This window comes from Pteropus medius, unplaced genomic scaffold (assembly GCF_902729225.1).
Source record: "Pteropus medius unplaced genomic scaffold, Ma_sr-lr_union100, whole genome shotgun sequence".
Lineage (NCBI taxonomy): Eukaryota > Metazoa > Chordata > Mammalia > Chiroptera > Pteropodidae > Pteropus > Pteropus medius.
Window position 1 is genome coordinate 13407220 of NW_024342471.1, and position 24542 is coordinate 13431761.

Consider the following 24542-nt stretch of genomic DNA (forward strand, 5'->3'; position numbering starts at 1 on the left):
CTCTAACTTCTTGGTGGCCATTGCAAAAGAAAATTCAAAATAAAATCCTTCTACAGAAAACTGTTTCCTGTGATCATGGAGGAAGGTTGAGGTGATCTGATTTAGAAACAGATCTTTGGTATCCAAATGTTTTGATAAGGAAAATGCCAAGGCTGTTTAACTCTGGCCCAAAGAAAAGGGCTAAATGGCAAGAGACCTCGAGGGAGATGGTTTGTTCAGCACTGGAACAGATTACTAAGAGTTATGAACGTTATACAATTATTTTTCTTTTTGACCTCCACCTGGCCTTTATGCTTTATTCTTTTCTTCTTAGTCCCTATTTTCAGTCTTTATTAACTGTTAAACACCATAGTCTTAACAGTGTTAGACATCTTACTCAAGGCTCAGGGGTTTGTGCGTAGACAGACGGAGCCATTAAGAACTCAGAGATGGCATTTTAAGAGCAAGCCCAGCCCCCTGCCCCCCGCAAGGGTCACACCAGACTTTGGTCTACAACACTGCTACCTGCTTGTGCTAGCCCTGTTCTGGGCCGTTTCTCTCATGTGACAACCCTCAGACAGCCAACAATGTTATGGCAGGTACTGAAACATAGGGGTTATGAACTGAACTCAAAATTCATATGCTGAAGCAAAGCCTCAAACCCCAGTAATTCAGAATGTGACTGTATTTGGGGATAGGGCATTTAAAGAGGGTAATTAAGTTAAAATGGGGTCACTGGAGGTGGGCCCTAATCCAACATGGCTGGTGTCCTTAAAAGAAGAGTTGATGACACAGACAACACGTAGAAGGGCCAGGTGAGGATGCGGTGAGAAGTACTGCAAGCCAAGGAGAAAGGCTTCAGAAGAAACCAAACTTGCCACCTTGATCTCGGTCTTCTAGCCTCCTGTGCTGTGAGAAAATAGATTTCTGTGTAAGCCACCCAGAGCCTGGTATCTGTTATAGTAGCCTCAGCACACCGATGAGACAGGGAACACATTTTGCTACGATATCCCTTGACTGAGAAAGAGATGCTGCACCTAAAACCAGCCTTAGGGAATTTTTGCCCACTCAATGAAACCTCTCAAGTCATCTCAATTATTGAAAAAACACCACTTTCGTAACAAGCATATCTGTAGTTTTATCTAACCTTATAAAAGTCTTACACAACATCGACAGCAAAGCACTGCCGGGTACTTTTTCCTAAGCTATACAGCCACCAAAATTCACTTCCATTCCTTGCCTTCTCACAACCCTTCGCTAAAGCTGTCATCTCCCATGGCTCCAGCCCAAAATGGAAGTCAAATTTATATGTCAATGTTTTCCTCAAAAGTTCTTCCTAACGTGGTATTTTTGGTATTCTTCCATTTCTTAATTTAAAATCAAAACATCACTACCGCAGGTCTCTGAAGACACCACGCTGCCTACTTCCATACCTATACCACCCGTCAACTCTGACCATCAGAAAACTTCTAATAGTCCTTTGACGATCAGAAGAAATTTCACCTCCTCTATAAAATGTGTCAAAAACCATTTTCACCCCTAAAAGTTGACCAAGTCTCCGCTGTCATAACAATGGGTGTTAAGGGTCTGTCTCCTTCAGTAGCCGGAAAGCTTCCTCATGGCGGCACCATGCTCATCTTTGACCCAGGCCCTTGCAAAGCACCCAGTGTGTGCCACTCTGAAATGTGTGTAGAATAAATGAATGCCACCCATAAATTCATACCCACTTTCACTGTCATCAATCATATATGATCATTCTGGGTCTCTTCCTAACAATGTGACTGGTAATTAGAGCTCCCCAGCAAATTAGATGAATCTCACAATTATAAAATCGAGTAAAAGAAGCCAGATACAAAACATACATTGATGAAGCCACATAAAAAACATACATTGATATAATTCCACTGAAATTAAGTTCAAAAACAGGTAAAACTAATCTTTGGTGACAGAAATCAGAACGGTGCTAAAGGAGGTGTGGGTTACAGGTATTGTCAGAGAAGAGGCACGAGAGAACCTTCTAGGGTGCCGGCAACGTTCCATCTTGATCTCAAGAGGTCGTTACACAGGTACATACAACATGTAAAAATCCATCGAGCAGTATACTTGAAACCTGTACACTTCACCGAATGCACGTTATACTTCAAAAACCCAATTTCTATGTATGGTCCTTATCTACCCTCCGTCCAAAATAGTCAGTGCTCATTAATGTTTGTGGCTGAATGCCTAAATACTTAATCAATTAACAATTTTCATATAAGAGAAGAAAAATCTCACCAAAAAACTGCAGTCAAACTCTTAAGTTGGAGCTAGGCTACAGGGAACAGCACCATTACCCTCTCACACAAGCAGGAGAAATTCGCTTCTGCCCTGAGATGCAGTGTGCCTGCAGGAGCTACTTGGGAACAATTTTCCCCTCCTACAACTGGCCTAAAGCATAATCCCCAGGTGACCAGCCCTACTGTTGAGGCACAGAATCCTAGCAGCATTTCAAGACACTAAGAGAAAAAAGAATTTTACAACTGCAAACTCTTTCTACTATATATAATAAAAATCTAGACACACTGGCAATGAGATCAGAATTTTTATTATATATTATACTATATATAATAAAAATCTAGACACACTGGCAATGAGATCTGTCCATTTCTCTAGCAATTTTCGCTGAATTATTCTGCAACTCTCTGCCTGGGTAACTCCTATTCATCCTTCAAAACCCAACTCAGATAGTAACTCTTCCGGGAAGTTCTTCCTAACCTTCCTACCCTCCTCTATGCTCCTTTTACTATTCTACTTACTTGTTTCATTGCAATTTAAATAATGGTCATGTCCGTTTCCCCTACTAGACGTACTCACATTTGTCGCCCTGGCACCAAGCGCATGGCAGGGCACTTCAGAGACATACAAGTGTCTGTTGAATTGACTTGAAATATGACTACCACTGGACAAGCCCTAACATCTAAATGTCCAACCCTAGAGTCCTAAAATAAGTGGTATTTCCCAGATAAGGCACAGTCTGTACTCAAGAAGAGGGAGTGAAAAAAAACTATAAATATTCTCTAGGACACTGTTATTTTTAGTATTGTGGTCACCGGTCTCTCAGAGTGAAGTTCAGAGAGCAACCTGGAGTCTAAATGACTTAAACGAAGAACATGGGATCTGCCAGGTAGGCTACGCTCCTGAACAGAGAGGTACAGTGCAGCCGACATGCTCCCAGAAGCAGAGGTTCATTCACTTCCAGGCAGGGTCCCCAAGGTCCTGCATTTATATTACATGTAGGGACAAGTAACTGTGGGACCCTGAACAAGTTTCTTTACCTCTCTGTGCCTCAGTTTGTTTCCTCGTCAGTTTAAATATAAAATGCTTGGTACCCAGCTCACAGTAAGCACTCAGTTAATGTTGGCTCTAACTACTCTGCTGCTCTGCGACAGAATAGGGATCCCTGGGTTTTATTTGGTCCAATCATATTCCTGCCCTGCCTGGCACTGGGGCCTGATGTACTATCCGGGCCTTTCCACCACTCGCTCCCATTTTTACAAGGCTGATTCTCCCTAGCTATGTAATACAGGGTCTCCCTCTCACCATGAATACAACCCAACAAAGCAAAGCCACGCCTCATTTTTTTAGACCCTCTCCCTTTCCATTTTCCTAATGAAAACTTAGTAGATTCCTATTTCATTTCCTCAGTGCTCTACCCCTTTCAACAGATTACAGTAAATCAAATACACAGATCTCTATAGTCACTCTCTCAAATATTCTTATGGATAAACCCAGTTTAATATCGTGTATTTCAACGATGTAAGGCTCTACTATGTAACATTAGATCAATCTTCCCTCCCTTCATCTCCCCCCAACCCTGCCCCAAATCTCTTTCTTCTTTCAAAAGGGAGAGGTGGTACTGGCACCATAAATCACAGAAGGAAGATACCCATTCCATCTTCCTGACAGCCAAGCCCTTTTGCTGCCACCAGAGCAGTTTTACCTGTGGGCTTAAAAAGCTCACTGTAGACCTTCTCTGCCATGAGCTCCCCAGCCTTCATCCCATACCAAGGAGTAAAAGTGCTCAAGTTCAAGGGCATTTATTGAAACAAAGTCCAATGATTACAGTGAGCACAGTGGTTTAAGGTTGAGATTCTGCCTGCCTCTTTGTTCTCGCCTCTCTGGTGGACGGTGGGTATTCCCACCTATGCCTAGGCATTGCTCTTCTTGCTGGCAGACATGCTTCTGCAAGTCAGTTATTCACAACCAGCATTTCTTTTTCAATTAAAAAGTACTTACAATAAAACGGGTGAATTTTATGGTATAAATTATCTCAACAGCTATTTTTTAAAAAATACAGAATAAAAAGAGTGCATTACAAGTAGAATAAATATTGAGTATTAAAACCTTTGAATTACATGTGTGTGTATCGTGGGCACAATATAGTGTTGTTATTGCTATGAGTTATGGTCACAACAAGATTACAGAACTCCAGTTTCAGCAGTCGGATGCGAGCCTAAGGTAAATTCTTTGTGGGTAGGAGAGATAGCAAGCAGATATTGGCCCGCTTTCTCTCCAGGCATTAGACTGCCTTCCCGCTTAGGTTAAAACATGCATTCTCAATGAGGCATTATCACCCCAAGGAGACAAAAATTGGTTCTTGGGGGTTAAAATATTTTACTTATTTATGTATGAAGCATACACCCATAAACAGATACAGTATATTTGTGGTAGTAAATAAGTTTCACAGGTAGAAGAGCAATAAGGCTAAAAAAAAAAAAAAAAGGTCTAAAAAAGCTCCTTAGGGGACCAATTATGAAAAAAAAGAAGTTGAGAAACACTGGGTTAAAAATAACTCATTTCATGAAGCCTAACTTCCAAAACTCCACATTCAGCCAGAAATGGTGGTGTCAGCAAGGCCTTACAGCCTTTGGTTCACCTTTTTTCCCTGAAAAGGGGGTGGGGCTGCGTTAAGGAGGGCAGGGGCTGATAAGAGACAGGTGCCCCACGTTCCTACTCAAAAACCATCTCATTCTCACCCCGCCCAATGTTAAAACCAATGCTCAGGTTTACATGAAAAGATCTGAGTTCAGTTTTGCATGTGGGACAGGCAAGTGAAGCTGCTAAGCACGTAGTTGGAAAATGGGTTTGGAGCACAGAAGACGGTGCGAATAGAAACAGATTTTAGCTTCATTAAGAGGTGAAATAATAGGAAAGAAGTCTACCCAGGAAGGAGTGTAAAGCAAGAAGGGCCAAAGGGCCAAAAAACCACTGGAATATTTAAAGAGGGGTAGGGGTATGGAGGTCCTGTGTGTGTGTGTGTGTGTGTGTGTGTGTGTGTGTGTGTGTGTGTGTGTGTGTGTGTGTGTGTGTGTGTGTGTAAAACCCTATGAACTATTTAAAGACATGGTAATGATAACCCGTGGTCTTCAAGAAATAGCAGATGATTCTTAACAGATGATTTAGAGTCAACTATGAAAATCTTTTCTCAAAGTTTCACTGACACTGACATTTTCTTAAGCACTTGGGTGACCTGCATGGCTTTAATCCTAAAATAGGAAAGAACGCTTTGTCCGAGACAAAACCTCTCCAGCCTCAGGAAGATGTTCATGAGCAGGTCTGCACAGGGTGCTAGGTTCCACTTCGAAGCTTTGCCGTCAGACTAAGGACAACTCCCAGGAATGGTGTGAGGCACGGAAGGAGGCAGGCAGGTAAAAATGAGAAGCTGGGCCACACTGCCTGTTAGAGGAGGGTTTTCATTTCCATTCCTGAAATCCTGTGACTACCAGGTCACACTAATAAGCATTGAAAGGTAAGGGTTTGAAGGGCTGAGTGAAAAATGTGAAGGGGTTAAGAAATACAAATTGGTAGTTACAAAATAGTCACGAGGATGTCAAGTACAGCATAGGGAATATGGTCAATAATATTGTAATAGCTATGTATGGTGCCAGGTGGGTACTAGACTTACTGGGGGGATCACTTTGTAAGTTATATAAATGTCTAACCACTATGCTGTACACTTGAAATTAATATAATACTGAATGTCAATTGTAATTCAAAAAAATTTTTTTTTAATTTAAATATTGAAAGGTAAGGACACATGACAACATAAAACTGCATGATGCTTGACTGTGTTCTAGATCAGGAAAAATAAAAAAGTTACAGAAGATGTAAATGTGAAGATTTAAATATGGAATACATTATTTCACCTCGTTTCATGTCAGGTTTCCTTAGCGTATAAACTATGTTACAGTTATGTACCTTTTCTCTCAGGATAAAACTATGAAGGTATTTAGGGGCGAAGTGTAGCAATATCTGAAAGTAACGCTCAAAGGATATGGCTAAAAACAAGAGTGTATGTATATAGACAGAGAAAAAGATATAAAGCAAATCTGGCAAAATGTTAATAATTGGTGAATCTAGGTAAAGGGGAGATGGGTATTATGGTACTATTTTTCTATAGGCTTGACGTTTTTTAAAACATAAAATGGCTGTGGGAATATAAATGCCTTCAAGTATAAAAAAAGTTTTTAATTTCTCTATGTTCCAACTTCTCTCCTTTATTAGGACAGAATATGAAAAGCTGACACAAAAATACCTTCACAGCATTTTTAAATACTATCCCTACTCACAAATAAATAAATTTATTTGGCAAAGAGAAATTATTTCAAGCGCACAAACCAAGTCAGTCTCTACACCATGATGGCAAATTTCCGAGTTATTACATAGATTAACAGAATAAAGGTTTTATTTTTCAATTACAGTTGACATTCAATACAATATTAGTTTCAAATGTACAGCACAGTAGTTAGACAAGGTGTTATTTTTAAGGTTTACTTTCCACATGTTGTTGTGGAAGATAAACCTTAAAAATACTTTAAGAATCTAGATACTTTATCTGGATTCTCTAAAGAGTATATTAGCATTAATGGGTTTTACGCAAACAGTAAGGGTAAACTTATTTTTGCCAGCAAGGACAGTGACAGTATGGATAAACCAAGTTCATATGCAGACTGTTTTAATTACTGAATTTTACTTTCCTAAATCTTTAATCAGAATTATGAAGTAAAACTGACCAAAAAGTTTCACCTCTATCCACATTCATCCCTAAAGGAATTTCGATTTAATAGTAAAAAGTAAATGAAATAAAAATGCCCTAAGTTTGCAACTATGAGTACTTGAACAAAAGAAAACTGACTTTAATCAAGGCAGATATTTATTGAAAATGTACTATGTACAAATCTCTATGTGGCATTCAAAATACAAAGACTGGGCCTTACAGCCATGGGGGGTCACAACTTTGTTGGAGAAGACAAACATACAGAAAATTAAAGAAAAAAAAAATAATGGTTGGCTCCCTCTTCCCTTGTTCCCACTCCCAATGCCTCAATTCAAAGACTCAGTTCTGAGCCAGGCCACTGCAGTAACCTTTGAATTCATTAATCTATCATCCGGCCTCTCTAAAGCACTAGTTCTCAAACTTGAGTACATACGGGAATCATCTAGGAAGTTAGCAAAATTCCAGTACCTGGGTCTCTCCTCCAGAGAATCCGATTTTTATTATGTGCAGCCTGGACACTGGCATTTTTCAAAGCTCTCCAGGTGGTTCTAATACACAGCAAAGTTTGAGCACCAGTTCAACAACCACCTCTGCTGGCCAAGGGTAGAGTACAATCTACTATCCTGCATTAAAACGCCTGATGATTCCTCACTGCCAACGCAAATCTAAAATCCTTACCTTGATCTTCAAAGCCTTCCACCATCTCCACCCTGCTCCTCCAGCCACACTGCCCACCATGACTACACAGCTCTCTCTCCATCACACTCCAGCCACAAGGAATTTACCATCTGCCCCCGTCTCCTTGCAGGATACTTTCTATGCATAAAAGGCTCTCCAAACTCACAGACACCAATCCCAGTCTCTAGTTATTAAACTCTAAATCAACTTTCAAGAAACTATTTACGTTTCTTCCTTTCAAAAGCCTTAACCAACTCCCCTGGGTAGGTGGTTGTTCTCTCTTCTTGCATTCGAACACGACTTTGGACATAGCTCTAAAGTGACATTTATCATGATGTTTGTAGTAGCAGTTTACATTTCTATCTCTTCTAATAAACTGTGCATTCCTCAAGGACAGAGACCATGTGCATTTATCTTCAAGTTCCCAGTGCCCAGTAATGGCTGAAACAAAATGAAAGTTCAACAATTATATATTAAATAAGTGGCTATCATATACTGTGGAATAAACATGAGAAAAGACCGCAAAGCAGTTCAATATGAAATGCCAAATTAATTATATAGGCAAAATCTGACTCCAGAAGTACAGAGGGGGAAGAGAGTGCTTCTGGCAGATAAACAGAGGAAAACCCCATGAAGACACTCGAACTTGTTCTCAAGTTTCAATGAAAGGAAAAGATCTACATAGGCCAAGAGTTAGGGGCAGAGAACTATATGCATGAGCTTAGCTAGCAGCACAAGTGTAACCCCTTGCTCAGGAAAAAAGTCCTTTAGCTCTGCCTTGGGTTACCTCAAAAGGTACCCTAAAATAACACTTTAGAAATTAATCGTGCTTATCTTAGTTATATAAACCTATTCTCTGTCCCGTTATTCTGCTTTATTTTTCTCCTAAGTCTTTATCACCGCTTGATATACTATGGTTCTACACAGTCAAATACTCACTGGAACCTAAGCTCCACAAGAGCAGGAACTTCCTTTTGTTTACTGCTGCATCTCCGGGGCTTATATCAGTGCCAAGCACATAGTAAATGTCCAATATATTATTTGCTGAATGGGTAAATGAACATTTATTATGAGCTTCCTCTCACCTAGAGGTATCCTCCCAACTTCACCCCATCTCCACACATCCAAATCCTGCCTATCCTTCCAAGCTCTAAAAAAATGTCCTGTCTAAACTCAAAGCCTTCTGACTCCCTAGCTCTCTCTTTTCTGAACTCTTAAAGGCCTTTATCCTTCTTGTCTTATGACATTTTTTACAGGCTATGTTATAATAGTACGATTATCTAGGTATAATATTTGTGTCTATCTTATCCCCCCTTTATACTGTAAATTTTTTGAAGGCAAGCTCTAGGTCAACCTCCCACTTTCAGAGCACAGTGCCACGTAGAGTTGCTCAGTATTCCCCACTGAATAAAGAAAAAATTAAAGGTGGCATCAAACTATAAATATTTTAACATTAACATCAGAAAAATCAAGATGAGTAATGACCCATCTCCAGTCATCTTGGCTCTATGGTACATGATTCTTTAAAATATCCAACTTATACAATGCTTATAATGTGCCAGGTATGACCCCAAGGCTTTACATAAATTAACTCATTTAAGCCTCAAAACCACTGTATGAGATGGGTATCATTACTTATCCCCATTTTACAGATGAGGAAACTGAGGCATAGAGAGCTTACACAGCCAGTAGTAAGTAGCAGAGCTAGGACTCAAACCCAGGTATGGTCTGGCTGCAGAATCCATGCACTTAACCTTTAAGATTGCTGGGCAGCCTCCTAGTCATAAAACTCAATGTGGCTTTCTGAGAAACTGACCTCAAACATATTTAAGAGTTGTGAAGATATTTAAGGCAAGAAACTATCCTTGTTACATGAAAGATGGAATTCCAGAGGGCAATGAAAGTCGATAAGTGACAGAAAAGGAATAGAGGTTTTTACAATACATTGGGAAGGACAAATGCTGGTAACAGACAATCATCCTTGGACCTAGAACTTCAGGAGCATCTGTAAGAAGGGATGGAACAGAGAGGTAAACATAAGCTTTGGCATGAACTTCAGAGCCCGGAGTCTATCTCTAATAGTGGACACTGAGATCACACAGCACAGAGAATGGCGGCCAATTGTAGTGCTTAAGAGTGTAGGGCTCAAACTGCCTGGGTTACTAGTTCTGCAACTATAGACAAGTTACTTAATTCCTTTGTCTCCATTTCCTCAACTGTAACATGGGCTTAATGTCAGCATTTAACCATGAGGATCAACAATAATAATGTATATTTATCAGGGTAGGCTTGGGTATTCTACAGTTAAAACTGCATTTTTAAAAACTCTGGTTTAAAGCATAGCCTTACTTGTTTACACTACACAACCATCAGAGATTTCTTTCAGAGACAAAGGTTATCTGCCTAGAAGTGTCTCCTATCACTTTCACTCAAATTCCAATATCCAAAGCAAGTCATACAGCTACAAGGTGATGGAGAAGGGCAATCCTACCATGTATCTGTTAAGAGACTTGAGAACCAGATACTGGTAAACAGCCCTAACGACCACCACGGCATGAAAGAGTCTAGCACCATATTTGGCACATAGTAAGCACTCAATGATTGGGTTGCTGCTATTACTGTTTTCATGATTATTAGGGGTCTGGGAAAAACCTATTCTAATAACCAAGTCATAAAGCTAAATGAACATGCAGATGTGAAAAAAATCTATTATGCATGTTATTTGAAATAAAGCAAAGGTGAATTTACAAGCATTTCGCCATGATGTAAGAGGGACATGCCAAAAAGTTTCTAGTAAGCAAAAAGTAGTAAACAAGAGTTACCAAAATAGTACCACAAGCCTTCTACCATGATATAAAGGACATGCCAAAATGTTTCTAGTAAATAAGACATAGTAAACAAGAGTTACCAAAATAATACCACTCATTCCCACTCATTTATGACACATGAAATTTCACTGATAATATCTTTATTTTGGAGAACATAAAAAAGATTATGCAGCCTTTCAGGAATTCATTTCTAATCTCAAAGCACACCTCCTCCATATTTCTCCCAAAAGTTCTTAAGCGAAATTCCACTAAGTGGGTTTTCGGGACCCCAACCATTGGAGTTAGGGAAAGAGTCCCATTTAGTAAAATGAGAACTTAATTCTATTCCTACTTGATCATAGACAATCTCGAAAAATATTTACGTGACCAGGATTATTCCATCATCCATAAATGACGAAATTGGACTAAATGGCCTCTGAAGTCCCTTCCAATTCTATTCTTCTGCAGTCTGAGAACCCAAAAAAAGAGGCTTTGGTTTAGAAGAACCTAGTTAAGACGCTCATTGTGTGAAACCTGATAATGCTTAAATCTTAAACTAGAAATAACTGCCATGACCACAGCTATAACGGCAACAAAGCTTAGTTCAAGAGTGAACATGAAAGAATGTCAGGAGAACCCAGGGAGAGCCTGACGGCAGGAAATGCTGCAGTAAGAGGGGGATCGGGGCAGACAGAGTATGACTATTATGTGTAAATAAGAGGAGACTGGTATTGGGGCATAACTTATGAAATCAGCCTTTTAGTAACATCTCATACAACATTCCAATTACAGCTCTGGGAACCAGTGGCAGTGATGGGTACAAATTTGAAGCAAGGAACCTCCAAACCTTTTAAACTTGGGATCTGTCAACAAACAGAACTTGATTCCAACAGACTGGGTTTTCCAATTCCTTAAGAACCCAAAGCGGTAATCTAAATATAAAAATGCCTAGAAATCAAGAATTTAAAACCCTCTGGAACCCAAAGCATGTCACAAAATGTTAAGCCTTCCCATTATCCCCAATCAGTGATATTTGGGACACTTTCAGCTGAACAGAAGCCCCTGGTCAAACAACCTACCATGACATCTTCATTCACTCTGTCTGAGAGTATATGACAGCTTCTACAACAGAATTAAAAACACTGCTGTTTTAATGAACACCAATGGAAGACAATACAGCATTAATTCACGCCATAAACAAAGCAACAGGCACTGGTACATTAATAACTTTGCTATTCTTGCAGTCCTGTCCGTGATCTTTAAGAAGCCTTCCAATTCTAAAATTCCATGAAAATATAAAGCACACGGGACCCCCTTACTGACTCATGCTTCAAGAATCACTGCCTAAATGACTAATAATCTCCTGCTTGAAAACCTAAAACCTGGCAAGTATATTTAACAAAACGATAGTATGGTTAGAAAGATTCATTTTATTATGTCTGGACAGCAGTTTGAAAAGCTATGATTCTACAGGTGGATCTTCATTTACTTCTATAGCCATGGTTCCTTACACTTGTCAATCAGAAAATAATTTCCAATTCTGCAATGGCTATTGATCAACATATTGATCAATGCCATGCTTGATTTTATTTTATTTTTTTTTTAAGGAGCTTAAATTTGAAGTACAAATATGTGGGGCTGGAGGCAGGGAAGCATATACAACCCTGAATAAATAAAAGAAATCCTTTCTTTTGACAAATTAATTTTTAAATATATTGAAGACAGAGGATAAGTCTCAATCTCTCGAGGGAACCTTTGTGAATATTATTTAAAAACAAAGATATCTTTATAAATAGAAAAACCATCTTCTAAGTAAACTGATAAACCAGAAATACTTTACACAGAAAAATCCCCATTAACTAGTCTAAAGTAATGAGAATCCTCAAAAACCAGTATTTTATTGAGAACTGGAAAACTACAGTATTGTACTTTTAAAAGTTGCCTGTCTTAAATCTATATGAAAATTTTAAAAAAGCTTCAGAAGTCATGTTGAAAGACATCCATGTTAGTCACAAGGCCTCACTGGAACAGCTACTTTGCTGTTTGCAAAACCTTACTAAACACACATCTAAATTTGTTTCTGATCCTACTATTTTCTTAACATCAAACTAACTTTTAGATAAAATTAGGTAAATATAAATGGGCAAATAGTGCCAAATTTTATTATATGAATTGCTTAGTCTCATTTCAGGCTAAATGGTAGTCTTGTCTCATATTCTATTTTCCTTTCTAAACAAAGAAAAAAATCAACTCCCCTCCCCTAAAAAGGTGAGGGGGAGCCTAAAAGGTCTAGAACTTTGCTGTCAAACACCAGCAGCCACAAGCCCAATGTGGCTATTTAAATTTAAATTAGCTAACATTAAAGAAAATTTGAAATTCTGTTCCTCACTCAACTAGCCACCTTTTAACCCATTTCCCGTTTGCCCTGAGAATACTCGCCCGCAGCGCTTGTGGCTGCATTTACCCGAGACTCACGGATTACAGTCCTAACTTTATCCTCAAAGTCTGCCACGAAATATTTCACTTTTATTATTATTTTCGCATCACTCTAGTATATCAATAGTCTTTGGAAACAAATGACATCATTCTATTTATAGCATTCTGTTTTTAGTGGTGGTATTTCCAATTACAAAATATCGTAATTCTAGATCACTGAAAATGTCAAATCCTAGAAAACGTAGCACTCCTGCATGTGATGTTAACATCGTTCTCGAACAGTTGTTAGCCAAGGATTCATCTGAGGAATCTGATTTATGTACACATTCCTGTTACATTGGGATTAGCGACAAGTTCTGTTTAGAAATAACTCCAAGGACAGTTTTTATATTTTATTTTCACCTTGAAAACCAGTCACATTTGCTTCAGCCTCAAAGAGAACATGTTTATGTAAAATTAAATTAATGCTGGCAGAGAGCTGCACTTTTTTTTTTTCCTAAATGGGAAATGGGTTAAGGGCTCAGAAGCCACATGTGGGTCCTGCACACATATAGGACATTTTCCATCATAGCACAAAGAAAGCTCTGCTGGACGGTGCTGATCTAGAACATTGTTTCTCAAATTTAAACGTGCAAAAAAATCAACAGGATAGCTTGTTATACATAACACAGATTACTACTGAGCCTCCCACCCAAGGTAGTTCATCTCAATCAGTCTAAAATGGGGCCCAAAAATTTGCATTTCTAACAAGCTCCAAGATAATGCTGGTGTTGCCTATTATCCTGAACAGTGCCCTCTATGACAAAGGACTACTTTTAGTTTTTCCCCAATCCATCATAGATCAATACTTAAAAAAAAAAAATTAGAAAAAAAATACTAGAAAAATTAATTACCAGGAATAAATTAAAAAAAAAAATAAAGAGTACGCTATATATTTACTTTTAATTGTTAAATTCAACAGACAATCTTTCTAAAAAAGCATCTGAATGCTTCAACTTCTAGACTTAACTCATCACATAGGCAACAGTCCAGACTCGCAGAGATCCGCACACTGTGAATAGCACTGATAAGAGGAGCTTATTTTACATTTTTATAATTATCTTTTTGGAGCTGGTCATTAATGATGTCTTTCTTTCATATCCTCTATCATTTCCTCAGTGTTATTTTTACAACTCAAGGCAAAACTGTTAATTCTATTAGGCAGAATATCCCTGAGTCCCTTAAAACGACACTACACAGGGTTTGCTTAAAGAAGCAATTTGATGATGTAATTTATAATGTGATCCAACTGTCACATGGTCAATAAGGATGGCACTTTGACTTTTTCACGCTAACTCACAGTTGAATTTAGACTGCTAACATTGCCAGAGTTGTTATGCCAAAATACACGATGAACATCATTGGTAAAGTCTCTGCGTTAAATTATAAAACTGTTTTCAGTAAATAAAATCTATGATCTGGACCTAGCTTACCAGACATAATTTTGCAAAGGATTTCTCAGAATACTGATGGTTTCCATGAACCCAAAGTAAACAGTCTAGGTACACTTCCTTACTATGTACACTTAGGGAAGGAACAAATAAAACAGAATCCTCCTATAAAAGTCAATGCCCTGCACCAAACCGCCTAAAGCTTAGTTATTTTCCCCAAATTACATATCAAACCAAACAGATTTTTTTTTTCTATTCGACTTCGGATCTGGTCCAACAAAGAGACTTCTATGAAAATCTCCAGGATAACTTCAAGTTCATTCAGCCACTTCTAGAGACTACACTTAGAGTTTTCTTGTCACTCTAGAATTTTGTTCCACCAAGTTGCTTGACTTACACTTAAGTACTTTATAAGACTCTTGAATTGTAATATGTGATCCTTTTTCCTATACCATCTGCTTTAACAGAACTTGATATATATGCATGATCTCTGTAAAAATAAGGTTACACACTCAACTAGACATTATTCTAAGAAAAATTCTACTTAAAATGCACAACATTAACAAAAAGTTGAAAGTATTTCATACAAAGTCTAGAGAATATAAAAATGGAGGGATTCTTTTCAATTGTTCCTCCTACAATGTAAGAAAGAAAACCCTTTTCCTCCTAACATATTGAATGAAGCAGTAACAGAATGAATAAGTAGTAGTATTCAAAGCAAGAAAATGTCAGGAGCTTTTGCCATGGCCACCTCTTCAGTCCCATCTGCAGAGGCAGATGGCTGAGACTGAGGCCCAGGACCCTTTAAGACTGTCTTGCAATTACCCTCATGCCTCCTGTTCCAACCTTTACTCACCAGGCTGCATAGGCAAGGGCAGGGGAAAAGCTTCCCAAGAATAACAAGGCCAAGAAGAATTCTGGGGATGACCCTTGCCTGGATCCTGCCTAGGAGGTTTCTAAGTACCTCCCCAAGCCCAGGCCAACTGATCCGAACTGAGACTGCAGGACCTCCTAAAAAGGGAGGGAAAAAAAAAGCCCAAAGAAGTCAGCCTCCAGGCATAAGATTCTGCTCATACAAAACAACTGTTTGGGAATCAATGATCCTTAATATTGTTTTTGTATGCAGGTGGGAAGAGATGGGGGCGGGGAGAAAAAGGGAGGGCGGGAGTCACAGATTCCTCTGAGAATCATAAAAGCAAGGCGGCACAAACAAAACTTTGCATACTATTTTTGGGGAGATCGCAGACCAGCCAAAGACTCCCTATGGATCCATGAATCCCAGGATAAAAAGTCTCAACCTAAATAGGTAGGAACTAAAGATCAATGTCACCACGACAGTTAGACCTTCTTTTAACTTGAAGCCAGACCTTTTACATAAAGAATCTTAGAATCAAAAATTATAGATTCAAAAAAATAAAATACCTTGGTCACATAGTATGCAAGATAATCCTAACATACTAAAAATTTACTGATAAAATAATATATTTGACCCATAAAATTAGACCAGGGAATATGTCCTAGAAGTATCTTTAAGAGTAAAAAAAAAAATCTTTTTTAGAAAATTTAAATATATATCCATCACTTTGTACTTATGTTTGGATTCATGTCAAGTTATCTTAAAATTCTACTTTTGAGTTTTTTTGAAACTTTCAAATTCTATCTTAGTATGTTCTTCTGAAATACCTAGCAGATAAAAGCACCACAGAAATCTATTGAAAAACCAGTTTTTTTCCTTGCTAAAAATTTTTGACCTTCATTATGACTATAAAGAAAAAAGGTTCATCAATTAAAAAAAATTCCTCACTGATGTTCATAGCAGCATTATTCACAGTGGCCAGGACATGGAAGCATCCAAAGTGTCCTACAATAGATGACTGGCTAAAGAAGCTGTGGTACATATACACAATGGAATATTACTCAGCCATAAGAGATGAAATACTGCCACTTGCAACAACATGGATGGACCTCAAGATAATCATGCTAAGCGAAATAAGCAAGACAGAAAAAGTTGGAAATCACATGATAACACTTACATGTGGGCTATAAACCTAAAAGCAACAAATGAGCAGGACAAACAGAGACTCATGGACATGGACTATAGGCTAGTGGTTACCAGAAGACTATAGATTAGTGATTACTAGTGGGGTGGGGGGAGGAGGGGAGAGGGAGACTGGGTAAAGGAGTCAAATATAGGGGTTTAGGGGAGGGTGAAGTGAGTAAACGGGATCAAATATATATGGTAGCTGAAGTAAACACAATAGAATATACAGATGTCATATGATAATGTACACCTGAAAATTATATAATTTTATTAACCAATGTTCCCCCAATAAACTTAAAAAGTTTAAAAAAAGATAAAAAAAAATTTTTAAAAGCCCCCCCAAATTCCTCAAAACAGGAGTCATTTATGTCATATATATACATTATCAAAGATTCTAAAGGTCTCGATGGCAAATGGCATAAGAAATTTAGGAGGATGTAAAGAATGACTATTACAAACTATAAAACCCAACTAATACAGGTACTATGAGCAAAACTAAATATATTCCTCTGGATTTTATGACAATTATTTAGTTTAGAAATGAGAACAGGGAGGGAGGGATATTTTAAAATAACTGTTTTACTACCTTCAGGACTTTTATGGAAGTAAGAGAACTTCTCATGAGGGCATCAACGCCTCCACAAAATGAACTAAAGAAAAGAACACTCTGGCAAGGAAAAAGTGACTGCATGCTCCCTCCGCACTTCATGGTTATTACTGTACCAAGCTACACCTAAACTCTTAAGTGCCTAAAGATTATTCCTACACCGCAGAGACAAGGGAGAAGGGTGCCCTCACTGTACTCCAATATGCCTCTTCGGTGATAAATTCTTGAAACGGAGAAGTAAAAATGGATGCATATGTAGAAGCACTTAGACAGGGTGTATTAGTTAACCTAGCACCATACCACTAAAACATGGCAGCACACTTCAGCTTTGGAAGAAATCTTTAGAGACAGCTTTTGGTAAAAAGAATACTTGCTTTGAATCCTGATGATCTGGGTTCAAATTTTGACTTAACATTTACTAGCTCTATGGCCTTGCATAAGTGACTTCATTTCTCCAAACTGCAGTCCAGCCTCACAGAGTGGCCATGAAAACAGGAATATTTTTTCATTTCTGTAGCACCAAGTATTCATTCTATGCTAGTTCTTTTTGTTTCTCTCACAAGTATGTCAAATTCTATTGCAAACAAAACTGTTCTCTAGAGAGCAGCTAATCTAAGCCCGAGCTATTATTTTATTATATCAAAGAGTTTTCAGTATATAGCAGTCAGTTCCCACTTATCCACAGTTTCAAGTTACTTGCAGTCAATCACGATCCGAAACAGCAAATGGAAAATTCCAGAAATAAACAATTCATAAGTTTAAATTGCGCACCGTTCTGAATAGCATGATATAATTTTGCGCCATCCCACTCCGTCCCACCCAAGACATGAATCATCCTTTTGTCCAGTGTATCCACACTGCATATGTTACCTGCCTGTTAGTCACTTAGTAGCCGTCTGCAACTGTCGCTCAAGTGCTTGTGTTCTAGTAACCCTTATAGTAGCCTAATACTATGTCACAATGCCTATGTCAGGCACCTCATTTCATCTCATCACACAGGCACTGTATCATTTCACATCATCATAAGAATGGTGAGTACAGTACAATAAGATATTTTGAGAGACCACATTCACATAACTTTTTATTATATGGTTATAACTGTCCTATTATTATTGTTAATCTCTTACTGTGCCTAATTATAAATTAAATTTTATCATAGGTATATATGTATAGGGAAAAATAGCACAGATGACCAATGAACAACATGAGTTTGAACTATACAGGTCCACTTATACATGGATCTTTTTCAATAAATACTGTAAGTGTATTTTCTCTTCCTCATGATTCCCTTGATAACATTTTCTTTCTCTAGCTTACTGTATTGTAAGAATTCAATAGATAATATATATAACATACAAAATGTGTGTTAATCAACTGTTTATGTTCTCAGTAAGGCTTCCAGTCAACAAAGGGCTATTAGAAGTTTCTGGGGAGCCAAGTTAAATGTGGATTTTTAACTGCATAGGGGGTCAGCACCCATAACCCCCATGTTGTATAAAGGTCAACCATATACAGAGGGTTGGGTACTATCCGTGGTTTCAGGTATCCCATCAACTGGGGGTCTTGAAATGTACCCCTGTGGATAAGGGAGGACTCTCGTAATACCCCGGGATACAGGAGGGTTCAGGCAGGCCCCCGGAATTCACTGCAACTATTCACCTAAATTAAACCAAAGCTTTGCATAAGGGATGGAAACACAAATTAAACTACTAAATATTTACTAAAACTAAAACTATCTCAAACCTTGCAATACTGGGGGGACAAGAGGAAAAGGAAGAGAGTGAAAATATCATCTTCTCAGTTGATTTAGATACCACCAATGTCACAGATTAAAGATATTTCTGCAGGTAGAATCCTTAAATCCTAAAACCTGTTCGAAAGGGTTTAGAGTATGAGTGGTCCATGTGTGGCTCTATTTGGTCATAACCAATACAAAGTCTTTCCATGAAAGGTGAAAACAGGAACCTACAGTGAGAATCAAGCCTGAGAATGTGGAACCCTTTCCCTCATGGTTTAACACAGGAAGACATAACCACAAACTGGCGGCAAAGCCATACTTCCAAGAAAACCATAAAAACTTCTTTGAAACTTCTGTAAATCAGAGATTGCCAAGACACTGTAGCCTAAGGGCCTGTTGTTTCCATAGGTTTCCTGTAATACGATGGCAACAGTCACAAATGCATCTGGTTTCTAAAAAGATACAATTCTGCTTAAGATTTTCTTTGGTATTCGAAATAGTTGTAAGAAAGGTACGTCAATAAATATGAAAGACTAAATGCCACAGGATCTTCCAGGAATGCAGCCGTGTTAGTTGTGGCTTCCCTAACCTGCTGTTGGCCTTTTAACTTCTTGTGTCGTTCTCATGAAATAACATACTGATGAATTCAGAGAACTTCCAACTATACTGACAATAAACTATAAAAATAACTATAAAGATATAGAATATCAAAAAGTTGTGGTCAACGTGATCATATTGAAAGAGTTTGCAGTGCTATAACAACAAAAGAGTTAAATGTAAAAAGAAATAACTATAGTATAAAAGATGAGACTCCAGGCAGACTGCGAAACCATGATGAGACAGAACTAATTTCACAAAAGATCTAGATTTACTTTGCCCATGGCCAGACGACAGCCAGAACAGTATCATAGTCTGGTTACTATGAAAGTCTAAAGTTAGCAAAAAGGGAGGAAAAAAATCTGTAAAAGATAGCTTTTAATAGTCCATTAATCAAGAAAAATGTTTAAATAATTCATCATAATTCATCTAAGAAATCTGCCCTGGGACAGAAAGAAGTTCAAAACTAATCATTTTACCACTCCACATTTTCCCAGGCCTTTGGTTACAGTCATGCATCGCTTATATGAAACCACCTGTTCTGGTTGGCATAAACCATGTTACTTGACGATTCATGCCTAATCATTTTATCGTACGTGGATCTCAAGCCGTTCTATTGCCAGAGAGCCACAAAATTCACAGAAACTATCTCCCTGAGGTTGCCAATCTGATCTTCCAATTTGGCTTACCAACAAACTATACTGTGCCATACACCGTCAGTAAGTACAGTTGTCTCAAGAAAGACAACTCACAATTAGTCTTCGGACTACAGCAGAGTGGTCTCTGATCCAATTTTTCTAAGGGCCATAGTGTATCCCTGAAAATGTCAAAATTTGGGACCTACTGGGATGTTATTCCTATGTGATATTTGAGAAACAATCAAATCTCAGGCGATACTGCAGATATTCTGAAAACTAAAAATTTTTAAATGTGTTCTTTCTCTGTTCACAGATCTGCTACACCAAAAATGAGCAGTTTTGAGGGGGTGAGGAATAATGCACGCACGCAGCCCCCAAAGATGCGTGGAGATGTCAAGGATTCTCTAAAAACCTTGGCCAGATTACCAATGGTCCATAAACCCTAATTTGCAGAACACGGGCCTACAAGTTCAAAATTGAATTATGCTGCTTTATTAGATCCCACACTACCGAAACCACAGTCCCATCAGTCATAACTGGAACTAGGAATACTTTATGTACACAAATATAAGTGCCTGCTTATGTATTTTTAATTGGATCACATAAAACTGAAGCTGCAAACAAACTCAAATTTCAATTATCTCACTAGTGAGGGGATTTCCTAATAGCGTCTTTTTAAAAACCAAGTAGCTGCCAACCCTCTGCACCTCTGACAGATCCCTGGAAATTTGGAAGCAACAGACTCCGTTACCTCTCAACAGCCAAGTGGATAAAAACCCTGAAGGGGACACATTCCTTTTTCTTTTTTTTTTTCAGCTTAAACATGCAATCTAATAATGCACAAAACTTGGCTGCGGGGTTGCTGGGCACCTCCAGGGTTCCAATTTTCGGGGCGAGTGCGCGCTAGTGCGTAAGAAGGGGGCGGAGGGGTGCGCGCTCCGAGGACGCGCCGGGGCCCCCGCCCCCTCCCGGAGCAGCAGCCTGGCACCAGCCCACCCTCCTCCACCCCTGCAAACAGACGCAGGACGCCAATAGAGCAACTTCTCCGCGGGGGCGGAGGCGGAATAGCGGTCACCCCCGTTACGGCGCGGCGCGACTGAACCGAGGGTCCCTCCTCGACCCGGCCCGGGGAGGGGGGTGGGGTGCCTCCACACGCCCCGCCCCCGCCCGCCAGGCCTAGGGTCGGGGGCTGCCCAGACCCCCGCCCCTCCGCGCGGCCCGCAGAGGCGCACTCCCAAGGACGGCCGCCCGGCCCGAGCGCGGCCTGAGCGCGAGCGGGGCGCGGCGGAGGCCGGCCTTTCTCCTCAGGCCTCAGGCTGCCGCCTGCCCTGCACCAGGCCGCCCGCCGCCGGCCCTGCTCGGACCCCGGCCCGGCCGGGCCTCGGCGCCACCGCAGCCCCTCATCCCGGCTCCATTCATAGGGGCACCCCAGCCCGGCCGGCAGGGCGGGACCGGGGGCCGCCGGACAAGGCCGGCCCGCCAAGGCCGGGGAGGAAAATAAAAAGTTAAGAGAAGAACTTACCTAAAATGGCTCCTGCAGCAGCCAAAATACAAACAGCTATTATTTGGTGAAGTTTAGCTCAGACACCCTGCAAGGACACCCTAACACGGCTCGGGCCCGCCTTTCTTGCCATGCCATTGGGCTTCGCCAGCCCAAAACATAGAGTCATTGGTCAGCCTGGCTGCCGCTCAGGCAGAAACCCATTTCAAGCTTGCTTGCAGGGGCGAGTGATGGGCTCGCTCCATTGTGCTCGTATTTGCATGGATGTGATCGCGGCGCTGATTGGCCGGCGCAGGGGCAGCCCCGCCCCCTGCCTCGCGCCCCCCGCCTTGGAGACGCCGCTGCGCGCGGCCCCGCCCCCCGGGACCAAGCGGCGGGGCCACGGGGGCGGGGCGGGGCCGGGGTCCTGCGGCCCGAGGGGGCGGGGCGGGGTCCCGCACGCTACAGACCGCAGGCAGGGGGCGGGGACCTGGAGCGCCTGTGAACTGGGCAGGGTTTCAGCCCGCAGGTGGAGGTCTCACAGGTAGCGAGCTAGCCATCTGGAAAACCGGGGGCTGCTGTCTCTGGGGATGAGAAAGGATTTAGCAGGGGTCCCGTGACAGAAAGATTCCGCTGGGGCTGAGGTCCCGCCGACAGAATCGAAGAGAGGCGAGGATTGCGCAAAGCAGGAAAAGAAGGTGCCGAGAAGCCAAAGGAAGAGCCAAGGAGTCCTATATTCTGTCTCCAGCCGCATCTCCTGCCGCTCCGCCTGGCTCTCTAGCACTCCGATCACACAACCGGCTTCATCCCAAGGCCCTTGCACACTCCGGGAGTTTTCCAGTCCCGAAGATCCTGCAGCGCCTTGGATATACCTCTGTTAAAGAAAGTGTTTAGCCGTGGTGTATATATTTTCAGGCCTTTCTCTCGCATCATCCTTGTAGCATCTTCAAGGACAGGGCCCAGCATATGGCAGAGATTCAAGTAATTGTTTAAAATGTTTTAATTCGTTTGTTAGCTAATTTTCGAGCGCCCACTAAATGCTAGACATTGATCTAAGACAGGGGATCCAGCGGTCAATAGGACAAAGACCTGGCCCTCATGGAATACTCGAACTAATGGGAAAGAAACACAGTAAATACAAAGGACAGGCAGTGATACATGCTATAAAGAAAATAGATGGAGGCAGGGGGGATGGGGAGTTTGCTCTGCCTTGCTGAATGCTGTGTCTGGCACTCCATTACCGCCCTCTTGCTGGGACCTTGGTGGTCACCTTACTCCCTACCTGTCCCCATCATGAGTGTTTCCTTAGCACCCACTGAAAAAACTGTTGGATTCTGAATGTAGAGGCTCATTTTACCTTAATTAAAGTAGGAATGATCAGAGTCCTGATGATTCCAAGAGCAGTTTGTCAGATACATTTAAAATGAACATGGTTCGCCTTTGTTGGGGGCAGTTGTAATGCTTTAGCAGAGCCTTACTGCACCCTCAGAGAGGATATTTTTAATGTCTTTGAAACCCCAAGGTTCCTGTGGTTTTTCAGCCTGTGGCCCTAACTCTCTTCTGAGGCCCACTTATGTGGCAGACACCAGAGATATCACCAGTTTGAAAATACAGAGATAGCAGCCCCCTGCCACCTGTCTACCTCACCTGTGCACATGTCTCTCATTTGACTCAAGGCTGGCCAAGAAACCCCATGGTCCTTCTTCTTCTTTCTTCCTTCAACAAATATTGATTAAGCACCAGCCACGTTCCAAGCATTGTTCTAGACACAAGGATAAACATTCCTGTCCTCAGGGAACTCACAGTCTAGTTGAAAACAAGATGGAAATTTATACAGGGATTCTGGCGACCTCCAATTCTGCCAAGTTATTGGTGAATGAATATGCAGAGAGCTGCCTGTCCACCCCTTCCTCAGGGACAATGAATGTGCTCTCCTGAACCAGCTGCTACAGAGGTTAAGGCAGCCTCTCCAGTTTGACACCAGGATCAAGGGATCTAAAATTCTCAAGAGTACTCATAGGGCTCAGGTCTTTGCACTTTGATTTCTGGAAAGGGGCTGGGCACAGAGTTATGTCAGAGGCAGACTTGGTGAGTCCTACATGGGAGTCAAGTGGCCCTCCCTTTGCACAATCGAGTCCCTTGCCCACAAAAGATAAAATAACATAACGGAGGTGGGGAAGGATTGGGAGCAGCATGTACATGCCAAGACACAGAAGCAAGAGACAGCATTGGGAGGTGTGGGTGCGGGAGGGAGAAGGAAGGTAGACTCGTCAGTATTTCTGCTTTTGGACTTGAAAAAAGTCAGTAGCATGGAAGAAATTAAATACAGAGACACAAATGTTATGTAACCGAGAAATCAATAGGAGTACATAATTGATTCACAAATGAGTGGTACTGGTACAGGCAAAAGAAAGGTCTGGAAGTTGCACTCAGGAGAAGCAGTAGGCTTGACCTTCAAAGTGTCAGGTCTGCAGGACTGAGGAGGGGTTAGTGGAACCTGACCTTTAAAATACTTCCACAGCTACCAGGGACTTGTGGGTAGACACTGGAAAGGAAATGGAGACAGCTAAGTGGCTTTTAGCCTTACTCATTCATGGAGTTGTCTTAGCCTGGCTTCTCCGAAATGCAGAGCCTGATTCTTATAGGGCAGGCATGAGAGGCAAAAGGAGTAAGGCAGAGAAGAGGGAGAGTCGATGCCAGGATGGTTATTCATCTGACCTCCACTAATTGTGGCTGATTGCTTCTGCTCAAGGGATTATCCTCTGAGAAGCCACATAAAATGAGTCTCAGAATATCCTGCAGGAGAGGAAAGGGAAGGAAATTAATCCGCCAGCTCATTTTCCATTGGCTAAAGATTCATTCCAGTTGTTTACGCATAGGTGCCAAGTGGGGTTCTGTGCTGTCCCAGAACCCAGTGTCGAGAGGCATGTAGCAGGGCCATGAGGTAAAGCATTATCAGGGTGCAGCTGTATAATGTCAGATGGAGCCTAAGCAGAGCTAGATGTCACAATAGCTGCTGGAACAAGAGATGGTTGACTCCTGAGAGGCTCTGAAAGTCTGCTGTGCAGGTGATAC